Source organism: Salvelinus sp. IW2-2015, unplaced genomic scaffold (assembly GCF_002910315.2).
Source record: "Salvelinus sp. IW2-2015 unplaced genomic scaffold, ASM291031v2 Un_scaffold1502, whole genome shotgun sequence".
Taxonomy (NCBI): domain Eukaryota; kingdom Metazoa; phylum Chordata; class Actinopteri; order Salmoniformes; family Salmonidae; genus Salvelinus; species Salvelinus sp. IW2-2015.
In genome coordinates this window covers 310-20151 of record NW_019942950.1, presented here as the reverse complement: position 1 = coordinate 20151, position 19842 = coordinate 310, and the positions used below count along the sequence as shown (strand labels likewise).

The 19842-nt window shown below is 42.1% G+C and overlaps 1 pseudogene; it reads right to left on the bottom strand.

Moving 5' to 3' along the window:
* LOC112071053 (semaphorin-4G-like) overlaps window positions 1–19586 on the bottom strand; it is a 47089-nt pseudogene extending 27503 nt beyond the window's left edge.
* Window positions 19587–19842: the final 256 nt, after the last annotated feature.

Below are 19842 nucleotides of genomic sequence, written 5' to 3'. Positions count from 1 at the left end.
CTCTCTCCCTCCTCACCTCTCTCTCTCCTCACCCCTTTCTCTCTCTCCTCACCCCTCCCTCCCTCACCCCTCTCCCCTTTCTCCTTCACATCTCTCTCCCTTCTCACCCTCACCCTCTCCTCACCTTACAGACTCGTCCAACCCGTGGCACTCTAATGTGGCTGTAGTATGGTGTCTGCTCCTGGCTCTTCTCGGTAAAGAAGTAGTAGATTTTATCGTCATCTCCGGTAGTACTGCCCTCACTCTCCCTCACCAGGGCACTGCCCACAAAGTCAGCCTCTGGGGAACACAGAAACAAACAGAGTCAGGAATGATCCACTCTAAAACATTGCTTTTCACGGAAATACAACATATCCCTTTAATAAGAGGCAGAACAGAAGGCGTTGCTATAGTCAAGACCAGGTGACTTGAAGACCAGGTGACTTGAGCAGGAAAATTAACATTGGAAGGACCATACTGGCCAAAGAACCAATCAGAGGGAAGAGGCTATGGGTATAGGTTCTTTGAGAGGAGCCGTTCTAGCCCCGGCGAACTCACCATGAAACCAGCGTGTGGGTGCCTCCTCTGTCCTCACCATGGGATAGGGGTCGTTACGTCGGATGTCCGGAGAGCACCGGAACTCATACTGAGACGCTGTGTACATCTGCTGGTCTGGACCAATACAGGAACAGCAATGGTTATTGGTAAGTTTACATTGCAGAATAAGTATGACACATTAGCATTGAGCATAAACTTAAATTGTGAATAATATGCCCCCCAGAAATGTGTGTTAAAATGTGTGTTCTTTTTTGTTGTTGTACTTCTTTGCATCTACACCTGTCCAGAAACATTGGTCCCATGTTTGGTGACAGAACACATCTCAATAAAGGATATACACTAGTCATATATACAGGGTCTAAGAAGGGTTGTTTTACCCACGATGAAGCCAGTGTAGCCTGTTGCAGGTCCATACGGACACTTCTCTCTACCCTCCTCAAACTCAGACGACACTTTAAACCTCTCCTCATCCTACACAGGAGAACAGGAGGTTATGGAGGCTAGTAACACAGTGGTAGAGCATAATATGGTTCATATTGTGTCAATTACTGTGGAAAGAGGGAGACAGTCGACCCACACAATACCTTGAAGGAGTTAGTTAGCTAGAACATGAAATTACATGCATGTTCATTCTATGAGTGTGTGTAGGTTGTGTACTGTACTGCAGGTTACTTACTATGTACGCACAAAGAGGTCTGAAGGCGTGAGTCCCACACATGTAGAGATGAGTGGAATTAAATCTCTGGAGAAACCTGATGTGGTTATAACACTCTGTCTGTTGAGAGAGAGATAATATATCAACAAGAGAGAGAAAGATAGATAGAGAGTGAGGGAGAGAGAGAGAGATCGAGGGAGAGACAGGCAGTGAGGGAGAGAGAGATCGAGGGAGAGAGGCAGAGAGAGAGAGAAAGAGAGCTACCAAGAGACCTGACAGAGAGAAAACAAGAGAGATATAGAGGGCGACGAGAATCAATTAGAGCAAGGAGAAGACAAGAAACGAGCAGAGAGAGATAGGAGAAGAGAGAGAACGACGAGAGAGAGAAAAAAAGCATGCGAAGATCGAGAGGGAACGCAGATAGAGCGAAGAGAAGAGGGAGAGCAGAGTATGAAAGGAAGCAGAAGAGAAGGCGAGAAGAAGAGACAGCATGAATAACAGACGACGAGAGAGGAGCAGAGCTAGAGACCCGAGACGACGAGAGGGAGAGATAGAGAACAAGAGAATGAGAATAAGCGAACAGATAGAAGTAAAAACTGTTTATATGCCGATGATACATGAGTATAAGACAATCCCACATACATATTAGATGATAGATGCAAAAGAAAACGCTTACCCTAGAGAAAGAGAGAGAAAGGAAAGATGAGAAACAAAGAGGGAGGGACAGAACAGAAAGAGAACGACAGTAAACCACCTCTAGGAGATTCACCATCACAGAGAAAACAGACAAAAAGACGAAGAAAAGCATATGACACATCGAGAGCGGAAAAAATAAATTGACGGGTACAAAAAAGGACGAGGCAATAGACACACCTCCTTCATCCGTACATCTTCCCTTTCATTGGTACAGCACACTGCGCTTCTGCTCCTTCGAGCACTTCCCATTCAACGAAAGAACCTAATATATAGAAAGAGAGAGAGACAGAGGAAGAGGAGAGAGAGAGAGCATAGAGAAAGAGAAGAGAGACGAGAGAGATCAGAGAGAGAGAGAGAAGGAGAAGAGAAGAGGAGAAGACGAGAGAGAGAGAGAGAGATCGAAAGAGAGAGAGAGAGAGAGCGAAAGAACAAGAGAGACGAGAGAGAGAGAAGAGATGAGATGACGGGGACGAAGAACGACAAGAAAGAGAGACGAAAGAAGAGAGGCGACGCAGAGAAGAGAGACGCAGACAAGAGAAGAACGACACGAAGAGAGAGCAGCAGAAGAGAGGAGAGACGAGAGAGAGAGAGAGAGAGAGAATAAAATTTGATTAGAATTTATTTGAAGAACTTCACACTTTGGGACTTAGCTAGAGCTGTGACGGTCATAGAATTTTGGATGACGGTTATAATCATTTCAATATCAAAACAATAAAATCCATTCTCCTCCGCTCCTGACTGCATGTGCTGCTGCTCCAGTGAAGGAGCCTTGGCAAACATTCGACTCGTTTGCTACAACACCTTGCCTGTTTCAGCAAGGAGCAACACAGTCTCATCACGTTGTAAAGAGTCCATGTTACCARGGAAATGAACTCGACTGCACGGACGCTCGGCCGTCTTCAGTCAGCTGTAAGTTCCACCCAAAAATGTAATGGTCATGACGGTTATTTCATTTTCATGACGGTCTTCATCCATACTGATATGTTAAACAATGACCCGGTAATCGTGCCAGCCCTAAATGGTACAAGGTGGGTTTGTTAACCTAGAAATAGAGGTGTTCAGTGTAAAAGAATTGGGAGTGGTAGGATCCTAAATCATCTACTGTAAGTTCCCTGATATCACACACGCACACTCTCTCTCTCTTACAGTGCGAGCTGTGCTGTCTGAGATGTCTGTGGCGTTGAGAGCGAACACGGCCCCTCGGGCTCCCACGTAGAGAAGAGCCCTGTCCTCCTCTAGTAGCAGAGTACTGTAGTTCACTACTGAGGACTGGAAACGCCTGCAGCCCAACAGACCTGGGGGGAGAGAGAGGAGGGATGAGAGAGAGAGAAGGGGAGAGGAGAGGAGAAGAGAGGGAGGGTGAGAGAGGGAGGGTGAGAGAGGGTGAGAGAGAGAAGGGGAGAGGAGAGGAGAGGGAGAGAGAAGGAGACAGACAGAATGGGAGAGGAGAGGGAGAGAGGATGTGAGAGAGAGAGAGAGAGAGAGAGAGAGGAAAGAGAGAGTGTGTGTGAAGGGTGAGAGAGAGAAGAGGAAAGGAGAGAGTGTGTGTGAAGGTGTGTGAAGAGGAGAGGGAGAGAGAGAGAGAGGAAGGTGAGTGTGTGTGAAGTGTGAGATGAGAGAGGAGAGAGAGAGGGGAAAGGGAGAGTGTGTGAAGGTGTGTGAGAGAGAGAGAGAGAGAGAGGAGAGAGAGAGAGAAGAGAGAGAGAGAGAGAGAGAGAGAGAGAGAGAGAGAAGGGGAGAGGAGATGGAGAGAGAGAGAGAGAGAGAGAGGGGGAGGGAGATGGAGAGAGAGAGGGTGAGAGAGAGAAAGTGGAGAAGGAGATGGAGAGAGAGGAGAGGGTGGAGAGAGAAAGGGAGAGGAGAGATTGGAGAGAGAGGAGAGAGGAGAGAGAGAAAAGGAAGGAGGAAGATGGAGGAAATAATAATTTATTAAAGTGACCTCTAACATGTACACCCTGACCCCATTGACACTGCCACTCTCTCTCCCTCTGTTGTGTGTGTGTGTGTGTGAACCTGACTCAGCAGCTAGTATCGCTCTAATGTTCTTTCCAGTGTGGAGAGCTGTGAGATAGTAAATGACAGAACCAGAGTGTGTGTGTGATAGTGTGTGTGTGTGTGTGTGTGTGTGTGTGTGTGTGTGTGTTTGTGTGTGGTGTAGTGTGTGTGTGTGTGGTGTGTGTGTGTTGTGTGTGTGTGTGTGTGTGTGTGTGTGTGTGTGTGTGTGTGTGAACTTTACACTACATGTACCTACAGCCTACCCTAGTGCTGGCCTCTATTGCTAACCTAGTGTACAGCTAAACTGCAGAAAGCTAGCTGTACAAGACAAGTGTAACAATGACTCAACCATCACAGGTACAGTACAACAGACACACCCACATACAGAAGGAGTGTCCTAGGGCAACAGCAATGTAATTAGCCTTTTTGATTTGTTTAACACTTTTTTGGTTACTACATGATTCCATACCACATGATTCCATACATTCTACAATGTAGAAAATAGTAAAAATAAAGAAAAAGCCTTGAATGAGTAGGTGTTGTAATACCTTTGACTGGTAGTGTACATCCAACATTTCAAAGCCTGTTTCATAGACAATGTAACAATCTGGACTATACAGCTCTGGAAAACATTAAGAGACCACTGCAAAATGATCCGTTTCTCTGGTTTGACTATTTATAGGTATGTGTTTGGGTAAAATTAACATTTCTGTTTTATTCTATAAACTACTGACAACATTTCTCCCAAATTCCAAATAAAAAGATTGTAATTTAGAGCATTTATTTGCAGAAAATGCACCTGGTCAAAAAAACAAAAAAGATTTGTCAGACCTCGAATAATGCAAAGGAAATAAGTTCATATTCATTTTTAAACAACACAATACTCATGTTTTAACTTAGGAAGAGTTCAGAAATCAATATTTGGTGGAATAACCCTGATTTTCAATCACAGCTTTCATGCGTCTTGGCATGCTCTCCACCGTTGATCCAACATTGATGTTGGGTGACTTTCTGCCACTCCTGGCGCAAAAATTCAAGCAGCTCGTCTGTGTTTGATGGCTTGTGACCATCCATCTTCCTCTTGATCACATTCCAGAGGTTTTCAATGYGGTTCAGGTCTGGAGATTGGGCTGGCCATGACAGGGTCTTGATCTGGTGAGATGAGTCCTCTCGCAGTGTTCGTCATTATACCCTGATGAAGACAGCTTGTCTGTCGAAACGTTGGACATAAATATTATTGCATCRGAGCTCCTAGAGTGTGCGGCTCTCGTTTATTGTTCTACTCCACTAGCCAGCACCTCGCCTAAATAGGTGTGCGTTTCTTTCGCCTCTAGGTCCTCCATCCACACCTTGATTGACCTGGCTGTGTGGCATGGAGCATTGTCCTGCTGGAAAAACCAATCCTCAGAGTTGGGGAACATTCTCTTCCAGGACAACCTTGTACGTGGCTTGATTCATGTGTCCTTCACAAAGACAAATCTGTCTGATTCCAGCCTTGCTGAAGCACCCCCAGATCATCACCGATCCTCCACCAAATGTCCCAGTGGGTGCGAGACCTGGAGAGGCCTACAAGCCACAGTGTCTCGCACAACACTTTCTTTTGTTATTTTGACCAGTTGTCATTTTCTGCAAATAAATGCTCTAAATGACAATATTTTTATTTGGAATTTGGGAGAAATGTTGTCAGGAGTTTATAGAATAAAACCAAAATTGTCATTTTACCCAAACACATACCTATAAATAGTCAAACCAGAGAAACGGATACATTTGCAGTGGTCTATAATGTTTTCCAGAGCTGTATGTAGTAAGTTACTTTGAAGAGATGGTGATCAGGTCTAAATAGGGTTTGGTGTTTGGTGTTTGGTAGTCTAAATTAAGTGTACTTGTCTTCAAATGCCATTTCCCCAAAGTTAGACTTTTGCCAACTAATTTTCTTCAGCTTATGTGCGGTGATCCTTAGATTCTCCAAACTTGCCCAGAGGGAATTGTTGATATGTTGTAAAATGTTTTATTCTAAATAACATTTTCCTTTGAGAAATGTGCCCAAAATTAATTTTTACGTACATGTCTTTAGTATTTTAGAGATAGAAAGATGAAAAAAACATTTTGTAGGAGGAAAAATACCCATTGCACAAAGGACAGGATGCCAGAAATCATTTACATTCAAGCTGTCCAGTGTGGCAGCCAGATTGGCGCCAAGGCTATGTATAATACAATGAGATGAAAATCCTTCCTGTTATACTTAAAATTCAACCTCAATACTCAGTCAACTCCACTGAAGACTATGTGGGTGCCTCAGACATTCACTTAGATGTGATCAGTGTATACTGCAATACATTCTCATGTCAGTCTATCTGTGTCTGTAATACAGGAGTCGTCAATCTCTGTGACCATCCCTAGAGTATTTACATTACTGTATATATACAATGTTTAGTGCCGTAACAGTAATCAAAGTCATTATCATTGCGTTCTCAAATGTATTAGGGAATAGCATGTAGCAACAATGTACCCAATTATCCACAGTCCATCCCCGTAACCACTTGTCACAGTGTGATTCTCTCCCCAGTCTCCAAGTATGTCCCCAGATCCATCTAGAGGYGATCAAAATTCACCTTTACAATAATCATCGCATTTGCAGACTAACAGTAAAAGATCATTCCTAATGTGATGAATAGGCCTAGGTCTACATTCGGTAACAGTGGGACTAGTCACTGCAGCCTAATACGTTCATTTAACTCACGACTGTTGGCAAAAAAAGACAGTTCTGAACAGATCGCACATTCCAGGCTCAGCCCCAGGGGTCAATTATTATTWTTTTTTAAATGRATTTGCTTAATTTTTTTWATTMAACCTTTATTTAACTAGGCAAGTCAGTTACGTACAAATTCTTATTTACAGCAACGGCCTAGGAACAGTGGGTTAACTGCCTTGTTCAGGGGAAGAATGACAGATTTTTACCTTGTCAGCTCATGGATTCCATCTAGCAACCTTTCGGTTACTGGRCCAACGCTCTAACTAGGCTACCTGTTGCCCCGCAAGGAGTTCCGGGAAAATGTTGGCCTTTTATAAACACATTACATGCAATTTCGACGTCATTTTAAAGAAGGAATCCTAGGTAGGGGGAAACAGCGCCAATGTCCATATTGTTTTGTTTTTGTCTCGTTGACGAAGCAGAGTTGGGGAGCGCTGGGGAAGCGCTGGGGAGCGTTGCGCATCGGGGTAAAGCAAAATGCTGTACTATCAATGTCAGAGGGGGAAAAAACTGTTTGTTGTTTGCACTAACATCTTTGTTGTTGTAATATCACAAACAGACGTGGCAATTTCACCATTAAAGATTTCAGCTTTAAAAGGACTGGAGACATTTATAATATTTTTTAATACCACAAAAATGCACKAAATGACAGTCTACTTTGACACTAACAAACTGAGAATTCAAAACGACCTAGTCTTGAATGCAACCAATCGCCTACAAAATGTGAGGAGATACAGATTGTACAATATGATGTTGATCTAGCCTTGTGGAGGAAATGATAGTACTAAAACAATACTGCAGAGGCACAAACTCATCCAATGATAAAGACAGTGAAGGCTGAGCTGGGCTTAGTCTCGGGACCGGACCCTACACTGCAGCTGTCCCCATAGGAGGACCCTTTTTGGTTCCTCAATAGAAKGCTTTTTGGTTCCAGGTAGAATCCTATGTGGAAAAGGTTCTACATGAAACCCAAAGGGTTCTACCTGGAACTAATAGGGGCTATTCGAATGGGTCTCCTATAGGGACAGCCGAAMAACCTTTTTAGGTTCTAGATAGCACCTTTTTTCTGAGAGTGTAGGCTACAGCAGTGACTAGGGTCTGGGAATCATGAGGGACTGTCTTGGTAACTTTGAAAAGGGGAGTAAAAAAATCAGTGAGGGTCCTCTTCAGACAGTCAACTCTCCCAACAAATCACCAGTTTGGCTATGTGGAGATGAAAATGCAGCCAGGAATTGTGCTCATGAAAAACTCTTACCATAGGCTGGAGGCAGACATGCCAGAAGGTCATGATTCTAAACCAAAGTTTGCAGGCAAAACCTTTGAAGTAGTTTTAGTGAAGGCAGTTGCAGCAAACTAGTCACTTGTGAAATGCACTCATTAAAAATAACCTCAGTGATCTCCATCTAGCTAGCRACTATTTTGTGTCCGGGGGATGTTTACGCTAGGGCAGCCAGCGGATAAGGCAGTGCCCTCTCCTTTATGCCAAACTGACGTCTAAGTACAGACGTGTATGTTAGAACATTGGTACATTGTGGGAGTCAATCCGTCTGTCTGAAGGGACTACACACAGCCTGCCCCGGCCCCCACTCCCATAAAACAAAGTCACATTGAAATGGAACAAGATCTGGGGCCGTATGTATCAAGTGTCTCAGAGAAGTGCTGATACCAGGCTGTCAGACAAAGGCCCTTAAAAATGTAAAAGACTCCAGCCACCCAAGTCATAGACTGTTCTCTGCTACGGCACGGCAAGCGGTACCGATGCACCAAGTCTGGAACCAACAGGACCCTGAACAGCTGCTACCCCCAAGCCATAAGACTGCTAAATAGTTAGTTATATCGTTAACCAATAGCTACCCGGACGATCTGGATTGAACATTTTTGCACTAACTCTTTTGACTCTTCACATTCGCTGCTGCTACTGTTTATTATCTATCCTGTTGCCTAGTCACTTTACCTCTACCTATATGTAGATATCTACCTCAATTACCTCGTACCCCTGCTCATCGACTCTGTACTGGTACTCRGTGTATATCGCCAAGTAATCGTTACTCATTGTGTATTTATTCCTCATGTTATTATTTGTCCGTTCTTTCTCTCTGCATTGTTGGTAAGAGCCCGTAAGTAAGCATTTCACTGATGGTCTACACCTGTTGTTTACAATTTGGATTTGATTTGATCTCGGATTAGTTTGGCCTTTTAGATCATGGACATGAGGATCTGATCCAAGATCAATATTCCTACTCCGAGACGCTTTACAAATATGAGTCTTGATTCCTATAGAGAAGAATTGTGGACAAGAAATGTCTGATTTCTCCACCTCTGTGAAGGTACTAGTATCTAGTAGCTTCTTAATTGTGGATTGGTGTCCCGTCCACGGGACAGTTGTTGCTCAATATGCATAATGTGACTAAAACGTTGTTTTAAACAACAACAACAACAAATGTGGTGTCTTAAACAACAACAACAAGTGTCTTATATGGGCAGAAAGCTTAAATTCTTGTTAGTCTAACTGCATTGTCCAATTTACAGTAGCTATTACAGCGAAAAAATACCATGCTATTGTTTGAGGAGACTGCACAACCACAAAACACTTTTATCATGGCGACAGGTTTGATACATTCACATCTGAAGGTAAATCATTTACTTACATTCTGAYATCTTGCTCTGATTTGTCATCCTAAGGGTCCCAGAGATAAAATGTAGTGTAGTTTTGTTTGATAAAATCCTTTTCATATCCTAAAAAGGTCCATATAGTATTCACGATCAATTTTGTATTTCCACTCGTTCATCTTGCAAAGAAAGAAATCTGTGAAAATCGAACGCTAAACGTTGTTTCAACCAGTCAAATTACGTTTGTGTTCYTCCGGGTTAGGGAGGGTTTGGCCGGCAGGGATATCCTTGTCTCATCGCGCACTAGCGACTCCTGTGGCGGGCCGGGAGCAGTGCACGCTGACACGGTCGCCAGGTGTACGGTGTTTCCTCCGACACATTGGTGCGGCTGGCTTCCGGGTTGGATGGGCATTGTGTCAAGAAGCAGTGCGGCTTGGTTGGGTTGTGTTTCGGAGGACGCATGGCTCTCGACCTTCGCCTCTCCCGAGTCCATGCGGGTGTTGCAGCAATAAGACAAGACTGTAACTACTACCAATTGGATACCACAAAATTGGGGAGAAAAAAGGGGTGGGGAAGAAAATTATAATAAAAAAAAGACATTTGTATGTATTCCTCAGACACTCTAAAAAGTAACCAGCCTTTGCTATATCATTCTGCATTCAGTATATCCACTGGAAAGCCAATTTTAGCCAGGAAGGCACGACATCATTGTGCGCCAATGACACGGGCGGTGTTCACTTGATTGACTGTATCTTTGTCCAATGACCACCTATCGTTTTGAAACCGTGCTTTACGTGAGTAGGTGGACACCCTTTGTATGAAGACAAATCTTTCAGCTAACCAGCTCCCGATGAGTCGAATGGCGTTTGGACATTTATGCAAGACCATGTCGAAGCGCGTTACGCATATCTGTGAGTTATGAAAACTAAGTGTTTTGTTCATTTTTTACTTTTTACTTTTTTTACAATARGGCTACTAATACTGGAAAAGCTAAATCAAAGTCCAGGTATACAGATTTTGGACGATATTCTAGCAGAAATCTACCGGGACTTTAGACAACAGACTTTAGACAACAGCTAAAGGAGAGGACGCTTAGACTGGTAAGTGAAATACCTGTCTTAAAATTTATATTCTTTTATATTGTAAATTCGAGCTAATGCAGTTGTTTGAATGGTTGCATAGTAATCATTTGAGCGATTTTTTAAATATTTTCTTTGATTGCTATATATATATATATATATAATCCCTAATTAAATATGTGTATGAATAGCAAACAAGGCACTCGAAAGCCACAAAATGTCAAAGTCAACATAGAATACACATTGGGCTCCCGACTGGAGCAGTGGTCTAACACACTGCAGTACCTGATTCGAATCCAGGCTGCATCACATCCGACCGTGATTGGTCCCACAGGGCGGTGCACAATTTGCCCAGCGTCGTCCGGGTTTGGCCGCGGTAGGCGTCATTGTAAATAAGAATTTGTACTGACCTGCCTAGTTAAATAAAGGTTAATTAATCAAAATAAACAAATAATTGATACACACACACTTCACCACAGTGTTCCTCCTACTCTATATAATATATGTTTATAGATGTGTTGTTTATTTGATGTATTGCTAAAATAAAGGTTCAATAAAATAAGTAATACACTTGAGTTCTTACTGATTTAAAAAAAAGATCTTCAATAGTGGTAAAGACTGACTTCAAAGAGACCAGATTCACGTCCTCCATCCCCCACTTAGTCTGACTGCTGCTCTCTCTGGCTCCACAACAAACCCCCGCCCGGCCATCTACAGGTGTGAATACCCAGCCAGCCTACAAGTAGAGGATGGTAAGTGCTTTACAGCAGAAAGAGACTTGGGACTTGGAACCAGCAGCACAATGTTGTGTAGCGGGTGTTCTAAATACTGTAATTGTAAATAGTGTGTAAATTAGATTTTTTAAATGTTTTACTTTGTGTGTAGTTTGTGGTGTTTTCACTTATGCCTTTAGATCAGTGTTGGCTGCTAACTTGGCCCTTATCTTAAATATTTCACTTCTGTTTTTGGAGACATTGGATCAGCATTCCTGTTGCGTCTCCTGTTAGTACATTTTACGTAGGGAAGCTAATGATCCATCATGTATGACATTCCTGGGAGTGTGTAAACMTGTATTTTTTATTAGCATAGCATTTTTGTATGTTTTCTATAGTAAATGTATCAATTTACCAATTCGGCCACTTGGAGGCCACTTGGGTACATTTGGGAAAATCGTGAGGGACARCTGGGTGACCTCATACTAAATTGTCATGTAGCTTGCTCATTCTTGAAGTTATCAGTCTGAAACTTTGCATATACACTGTATACACCATCAAATTACCTCCAGCTTCCTAGCTGAATGTGTGGCTGTTCTTTTTCATGTCACAGATGATGCAATAAAAATAGAAAACGTATGTTTTTTTCTTTGTATTATCTTTTACCAGATCTAATGTGTTATGTTCTCCTACATTCATTTCACATTTCCATAAACTTCAAATTGTTTCCTTTCAAATMATATCAAGAATATGCATATCCTTGCTTCCGGTCCTGAGCTACAGGCAGTTAGATTTGGGTATGTCATTTCAGGCGGAAATTGAAAAGAAGGGCCTGATCCTTAATTAAGAAGATACTTATCTGAGCTCTGTGAAGGTACTAGTAGCTAGTAGCCATGGCTGAGTGGTCACCCATTTCACAAATAATTAAAAAGAGTTCCAAAGGGTTCTTCAGTTATCCCCGTAGGAGAACCCTTTTTGGTTCATTGTAGGATCCTCTGTGGAAAGGGTTATTCCTGGAAAGAAAAAGAGCTCTTCAAAGGGTTCTCCTATGGGGACAACCAAAGAACCCTTTTAGGTTCTAGATAGCACTTTTTTTTATAAAAAATATTTTACAACGAGTGTCCTGTGTAGCTCCTTTCTTTATGGGCCGATTTTCCTGGACTGACAAGTGCTTCTCTATGGGCTGATTTCCCTGGACTGACAAGTGCTTCTCTATGGGCTGATTTCCCTGGACTGACAAGTGCTTTTCTATGGGCTGATTTCCCTGTCGAACATACAAGTGCTTCTCTATGGGCTGCATTTCCCTGGACTGAACAAGGTGCTTGCTCTATGGGCTATTTCCCTGGGACTACAATGGCTTCTCTTAGTGGCATGTCCCTGAACTAACAATTGCTTCTCTATGGGCTGATTTCTCTGGAAAACAGGTGCTTCTCTATGGGCCGATCTCCCTGGACTAAGAAGCACCTCCAAGGACAACCTCTACTGTGTGTTAGTTTAGAAATAGACTCATGTGAATGTCCAGCCTAACTGGTACATTTGTGTTCATTTCTTAACTAGGTTTGAAATCCCATCTTTCTTCATGTTTTTGATTTCCCATTGGGATTAATCAGACACAAAGCACAGCGGCCATATTACATTCCTTCTGGGTGATTGTATAACCAGCCTATTCTACTCTCTCCCCTGGAATCATTTGAGATGTCCTCTGCAAGCACAACTGTGAAAGACAAGGCCATTCACACACACTGTGCATGTGCATCCACGCACGCACACACACACTCACACACCCACACACAGTATACACAATGTGCCTGTCATTGGAACAGAGACAATGAGTGTTCTGCAGAGACAATGAGTGTGTGTCAGAGACAATGAGTGTGTTGCAGGACAATGAGTGTGTTGCAGAGACAATGAGTGTGTTGCAGGACAATGAGTGTGTTGAGAGACAATGAGTGTGTTGCAGCGACAATGAGTGTGTTGCAGAGACATGAGTGTGTTGCAGGACAATGAGTGTGTTGCAGAGACAATGAGTGTGTGCAGAGACAATGTAGTGTGTTGCAGAGACAATGAGTGTGTTGCAGAGACAATGAGTGTGTTGTCAGAGACAATGAGTGTGTTGCAGAGACAATGAGTGTGTTGCAGAGACAATGATGTGTTCGAGCATAGAGTGTTGCAGAGACAATGAGTGTGTTGCAGAGACAATGAGAGTGTTGCAGAGACAATGAGTGTAATCCCAGCATTGTATCTCACTTCGACAGGTGAGGGACAGGATACACACACCCAACACACAAATAGGCGAACACATGAACGCACACACACACACCTAAAGAGAACGACAACATCACCCTTCCTCTCCCACACACACAATCCAAGTGTGGTAGAGAAAGAGAGAGGATCCAGAGGCACTGGGGGGTCAGGGATTACTAAAGGTCAGAGTTCAACTCGCCCCAGGCTGGGTTTAATCCCATCAGGATTGACCTGAAAGTCTGACTGTACATGGGAGAATTATTCATGGACCTTAGTTTGACCAGCTACAGCTAAACTTGACTGGGAATACACATACTGGATTCTCACATACCGTCTCTGCTATTCAACTCATTCATGAGCGATTCTGTTTGTCACCTTTAATTACAGTGTTTGTGTTTATGAGAGAGGGAGAGATCCTGTGGACTTTATTTACTGAGTAAATATTTTGAAGGGGCCTCAGCTGATCAGGTCAGAACTCCAGAACACAGTTTTCAGAAACATTAAAGTCAGAAGTTACATACAACTAGCAAATACATTTAAACTGTTTTTCACAATTCCTGACATTTAATCCCAGTAAAAATGCTCTGTTTTAGTCAGTTAAGATCACAACTTATTATTATAAAGAATGTGAAATGTCAGAATAATAGTAGAGAGTGATTTATTTCAGCTTTTGTTTCTTTCATCACATTCCTAGGGGGTCAGAAGTCTACATACACTCAATTAGTATTTGGTAGCATTGCCTTTAAATTGTTTAACTTGGGTCAAACGTGCGGTAACCTTCCACAAGCTTCCCACAATAAGTTGGTAATTTTGGCCCATTCCTCCTGACAGAGCTGGTGTAACTGAGTCAGGTTTGTAGGCCTCCTTGCTCGCACAGCTTTTTCAGTTCTGCCCACAAATTTTCTATACGATTGAGGTCAGGGCTTTGTGATGGCCACTTCCATACCTTGACTTTGTTGTCCTTAAGCCATTTTGCCACAACTTTGGAAGTATGCTTGGGGTCATTGTCCATTTGGAAGACCCATTTGCGACCAAGCTTGAACTTCCTGAGTGATGTCTTGAGATGTTGCTTCAATATATCCACATAATTTTCCTCCCTCATGATGCCATCTATTTTGTGAAGTGCACAGTCCCTCCTGCAGCAATCACCCCACAACATGATGCTGCCACCCCGGTGCTTCATGGTTGGGATGGTGTTCTTTCGGCTTTCAAGCCTCCCCCTTTTTCCTCCAAACATAACGATGGTCATTACGGCCAAACAGTTCTATTTTTGTTTCATCAGACCAGAGGACATTTCTCCAAAAAGTACGATCTTTGTCCCCATTGCAATTTGCAATTGCAAACAATAGTCTGGCTTTTTCATGGCGGTTTTGGAGCAGTGGCTTCTTCCTTGCTGAGRGGCCTTTCAGGTTATGTCGATATAGGACTCGTTTTACTGTGGATATAGATGCTTTTGTACCTGTTTCCTTCAGCATCTTCACAAGGTCCGACTGTATCACAGTACAACATCTTCATATTGGAGACCCAGGAATGTAACTTAAACTTCACACACGTTATTGTCTACATGCCCCACTCCACACCTTTCTGTTGCTCTTTCATGTCACATTTTATTCATTTAGCAGTAGTGAGTGCATGTATTTTCTTACTGGCCACCTGTGGGGATTGAACCCACAACCCTGGCATTGCAAGCACCATGTTCTACCAACTGAGCCACACGAGATCTTTCACAKCACGTAATGTTTACAGTGAAAGTCACCACCTCCCAAGCATCAATCAGACTCAGCGATTGGCTATGATGTAGATCCAGAAAGTAAACAGCATAGTAGGTAAATTTCCTCAACAATTAAGAGGGTTGAAGCGCGATGCTCAACTTCTCCGATGTTTTGGTGCCCTGGCCTCCACGCTGTGAGCAAAGTGAAGGGAACCCATGCACATGCGCAGATACTGTGTATGACTGTGTGAGAGCCAAGTCTTGCATCTCACTCATCTCAATATCTGCAGTGCTGCTCGTGGCAACATCATTTCGCCGAGTCTACCTTTCAGGTTAGGTGTGTATTTTAACCACCCCGTGGTGGGCTTGGAGTGTTGCCATGGTAACGTTTAGATGAAAGAGATTAGTCAAAGTGTGCAGATAAAAGCCACAGTGATGGCAGGACAAAATACAGACTTAAGAAAGAGAAGGAGGAGAGAATAAAGACTTGAAGGTAGAAAGAGAGAGGGAGCCGGGTGTAAGAGGGAGGAGGGATTGGTGCGGCAAGCAAGTAATGGAGGAAAAGGAGAGGAATGAGAAAAGACATGAGAAAGGACATGGGAAAGGACATGGGAAAGGACATGGGAAAGGACATGGGAAAGGAGTTGGGAAAGGACATGGGAAAGGAGATGAGTGGTACAATAGTGTGTAGGTGGACAAGAAAGAAGGAGGATAGATACATTGTTGATTTAGAATGAGTGAGATAAGAGAAGAGGAGTAGAGAATGGAGGAGAGGAGGGGTAGAAGAGGAGGACCATTGACCAAAAAGACTTCCAGATGTGATCGCATAAAACCACAGGCAGATTTGTATTCACTCTGGGAAATTCCAAAGACACACACACACACACACACACACACACACACACACACACACACACACACACACACACACACACACACACACACACACACACACACACACACAACACACACACACACACACACACACACACACACACACACACACCACACACACACACACACACACACACCACACACACACACACACAGGTGTGAGAGTACAGCTCTCCTTTCTCTGTCTCCCTCTCTCTTGCTCTGTTTTAAACTCAAACACATTATATTATCTGAGCCCTTTTAACGTAGGACCGTCGTCCTCACGTCCTCGGAACAGAAAGTTGAATTTTCGTCAACTGGTTTATATAGTGGTGAAAGAAGGGCGTGTTTCATAGTTTACAACCAAAGTCTGTTCACTTGGGCGGGGCCTCTGAGTGAGCAGAGTTTCTCTATGACAAACTGTTCTCTCATTTAAGAAGCTAAAATTATATTTAATCTTTTCACAAATAGTTTCATATTTAAACATTTAAWTTGAACAACAATTCCATGTGAATCTGATAACTAGAATGTGTCGACTTTCCAAGATACAGTTTATGTCATCCTGTCATTAGTGGTAATGTCTCAGACAGCAACTGATCTGAGATCATATTCATTAAGTACCAACGCATATTTTCAACTGGTTGGATTACCGAAATATGGTTCCCTTTCCCACCTTTCGATGTTACCAGACTCTCTATGTTACAAAGGCTTTACAAGAGTCAACTCTATAGAGTAGAAAGAGAGAAAAGGGGAAAGGTATTTATGGGGGTCATAAACCTCCCCCAACAGGCCAACATCATGACACCCTCTACATATCTATTGTGTGTGTGTGTGTGTGTGTGTGTGTGTGTGTGCGCGTGTGCTTACCGCTAGTAGTCACAGTGATCCTGGGGGTGACATCAAGGTCTATGGGGGCTCTGAAGGGGTATCCTCCCGCTACACCACAGCTCAGGAACAGGAGCAGGAGAAGGGAGGACAGGGCAGAACACACACACACTGCCATCTACACACACACCCGCCAGGGGAAGAGAGCTGCCCTCCGACTAGTCCTCAGAGAGGACACACAGACACTGTGGAAAAACACACTCTCATTCACACGCTCATGCATCCATTCACATGAACACACACTAGTGAGCTGCCGTTCTCCTACTATTCTGAGCAAGAAACTCGCACACTCACTCACCCGCTCAAGCAAAGAAACACTGTCACTTCGACACACACACACTGGAAGGCAGTCCTCTCTTCTCTCGGCACACACACACACATATACACACATATAGCACACCGACGCCAACAAACACTGGAGTCTCTCTCCCTCTGGGCTGAAGGCTGAACCGACTGGCTCATCTACTGGCTGCAGGTTCCATCTAGAGAGAAAACATGTCAGACTTTATCCATTGTCATCTACACATGTCTAATCTACGTATTGCTGCCAGGAACTGTTGTCAAACTCCAAACTCTTCAGTAGCGTACATTTATGCATGCAGCAATCATTAACATCATAACCACATTAATCATTACTGTAACATCATAACCACYGCAATCCTTAACATAACCACAGCAATCATTACTGTAACATCATAACCACAGCAAATCATTACTGTAACATCACAACACAACAGATAGCAATCATTACTGTAACATCATAACCACAGCAATCATTACTGTAACATCATAACCACAGCAATCATTACTGTAACATCACAACCACAGCAATCTTACTGTAACATCATAACCACAGCAATCATTACTGTAATCACAACCACAGCAATCATTACTGTAACATCACAACCACAGCAATCATTACTGTAACATCAACCACAGCAATCATTAACATCAACAACACAGCATCATTACTGTAACATCATAACCACAGCAATCATTAACATCAAACCACAGCAAATCATTACTGTAACATCATAACCACAGCAATCCTTAACTAACACAGCAAATCATTACTGTAACATAATAACCACAGCAATCATCTGTACATCATACCACATTAATCATTACTGTAAATCATATACCACAGCAATTATTACTGTAACATAATAACCCAGCAATTATTACTGTAACATCATAACCACAGCAATTATTACTGTAACTAATAACCACAGCAATATTACTGTAACATAATAACCCACAGCAATTATTACTGTACATATAAAACCACGCAATTATTACTGTACATAAATAACACAGCAATTATTACTGTAAATTAATAACCACAGCAATCATTACTGTAAATATAACCAAGCAATCATTACTGTAACATCATAACCACAAATCATTACTGTAACATCATAACCACAGCAATTCATTACTGTAACATCATAACCACAGCATTATTACTGTACAAATAACCACAGCATTATTACTGTACATCATAACCAAGCAATTATTACTGTAAATTAATAACCACGCAAATTACTGTAACATCACAACACAGCAATCATTACTGTAACATCATAACCACAGCAATCATTACTGTAACATCATAACCACAGCAAATCATTAACATCACAACCACAGCAATCATTACTGTAACATCATAACCACAGCATCCTGTAACATAAACCACAATTATTACTGTAACATACATAACCACAGCAATCATTACTGTAACATCATAAACCACAGCAATTATTACTGTAACATCATAACCACAGCAATTTTACTGTAACATAATAACCACGCAATATTACTGTACATACAACCACAGCAATTATCTACTGTAACATCATAAACACAGCAATATTACTGTAACATAATAACCACAGCAATCATTACTGTAACATATAAACAATGCAATTCTTTACTGTAACTATAACCACAGCAATCATTACTGTAACATCACACACCACAGCAATCATTAACATCAAACCACAGCAATCATTACTGTAACATCATAACCACAGCAATCCTTAACATAACCACAGCAATTATTACTGTAACATATATAACAGCATATTACGTAACATAAACCCAGCAATTATTACTGTAAATCATAACCACAGCAATATTACTGTAACATAATAACCACAGCAATCATTACTGTAACTCAAACACATTAATCATTCTGTACATATAACCACAGCAATTATTACTGTAACATCATAACCACAGCAATTATTACTGTAACATCATAACCACATAATTATACTGTAAAATCATAACCACAGCAATTATTACTGTAACATCATAACCACATTGCAATTTTACTGTAACATCATAAACCACATAATCATTCTGTAACATAAACCACAGCAATATTACTGTAACACATCAAACCACAGCATTATTACTGTAACATCATAACCACAGCAATTATTACTGTAACATCATAACCACAGCAATCATTACTGTACAATATACCACAGCAATTATTACTGTAACATCACAACCACAGCAATCATTAACATCATAACCAAGCATCATTTACGTAACATCCCAACTGCACAAATAGCATGTGTATTAATCAACCAACCACTGTGTAATATGTATAATAAACCAAATAAAGACTTTGAGATAAGATAGTGATGGAATGTAATGGAAATCCAAAAGTATGAAAATAGTGTGAGAGTTAAAGCACTAAGGGAAGATAAATCCCCAGAGAAAAGGAGAGAAAAACATTACCTTTCGGTTGAAGAGATGGAGGAACGACAGCTAGCTAGGAGGGTTACTACAGGCTGCAGGCGAATGAGAGAGAGACTGTTGTCTGTTGTGTGGAGAGAAAGAACTTAGAGAGAAGGGTAAGAAACATGTCGCTGAGAGAGAGAGAGAGAGAGAGAGAGAGAGAGAGAGAGAGAGAGAGAAATCCACACTTTCTATAGAAGAGTAATAGAATGCTGCCTGCTGCCCACTATAGTAGAAGGGGAGCTAGGTAACACGTCAATATAATGAAAGAAAGGAAAGATAGAAAATGAGTTTGATGATTGCAGCATGGCATAGTGTCTCTAGCTTCCCTTCCATTCCCC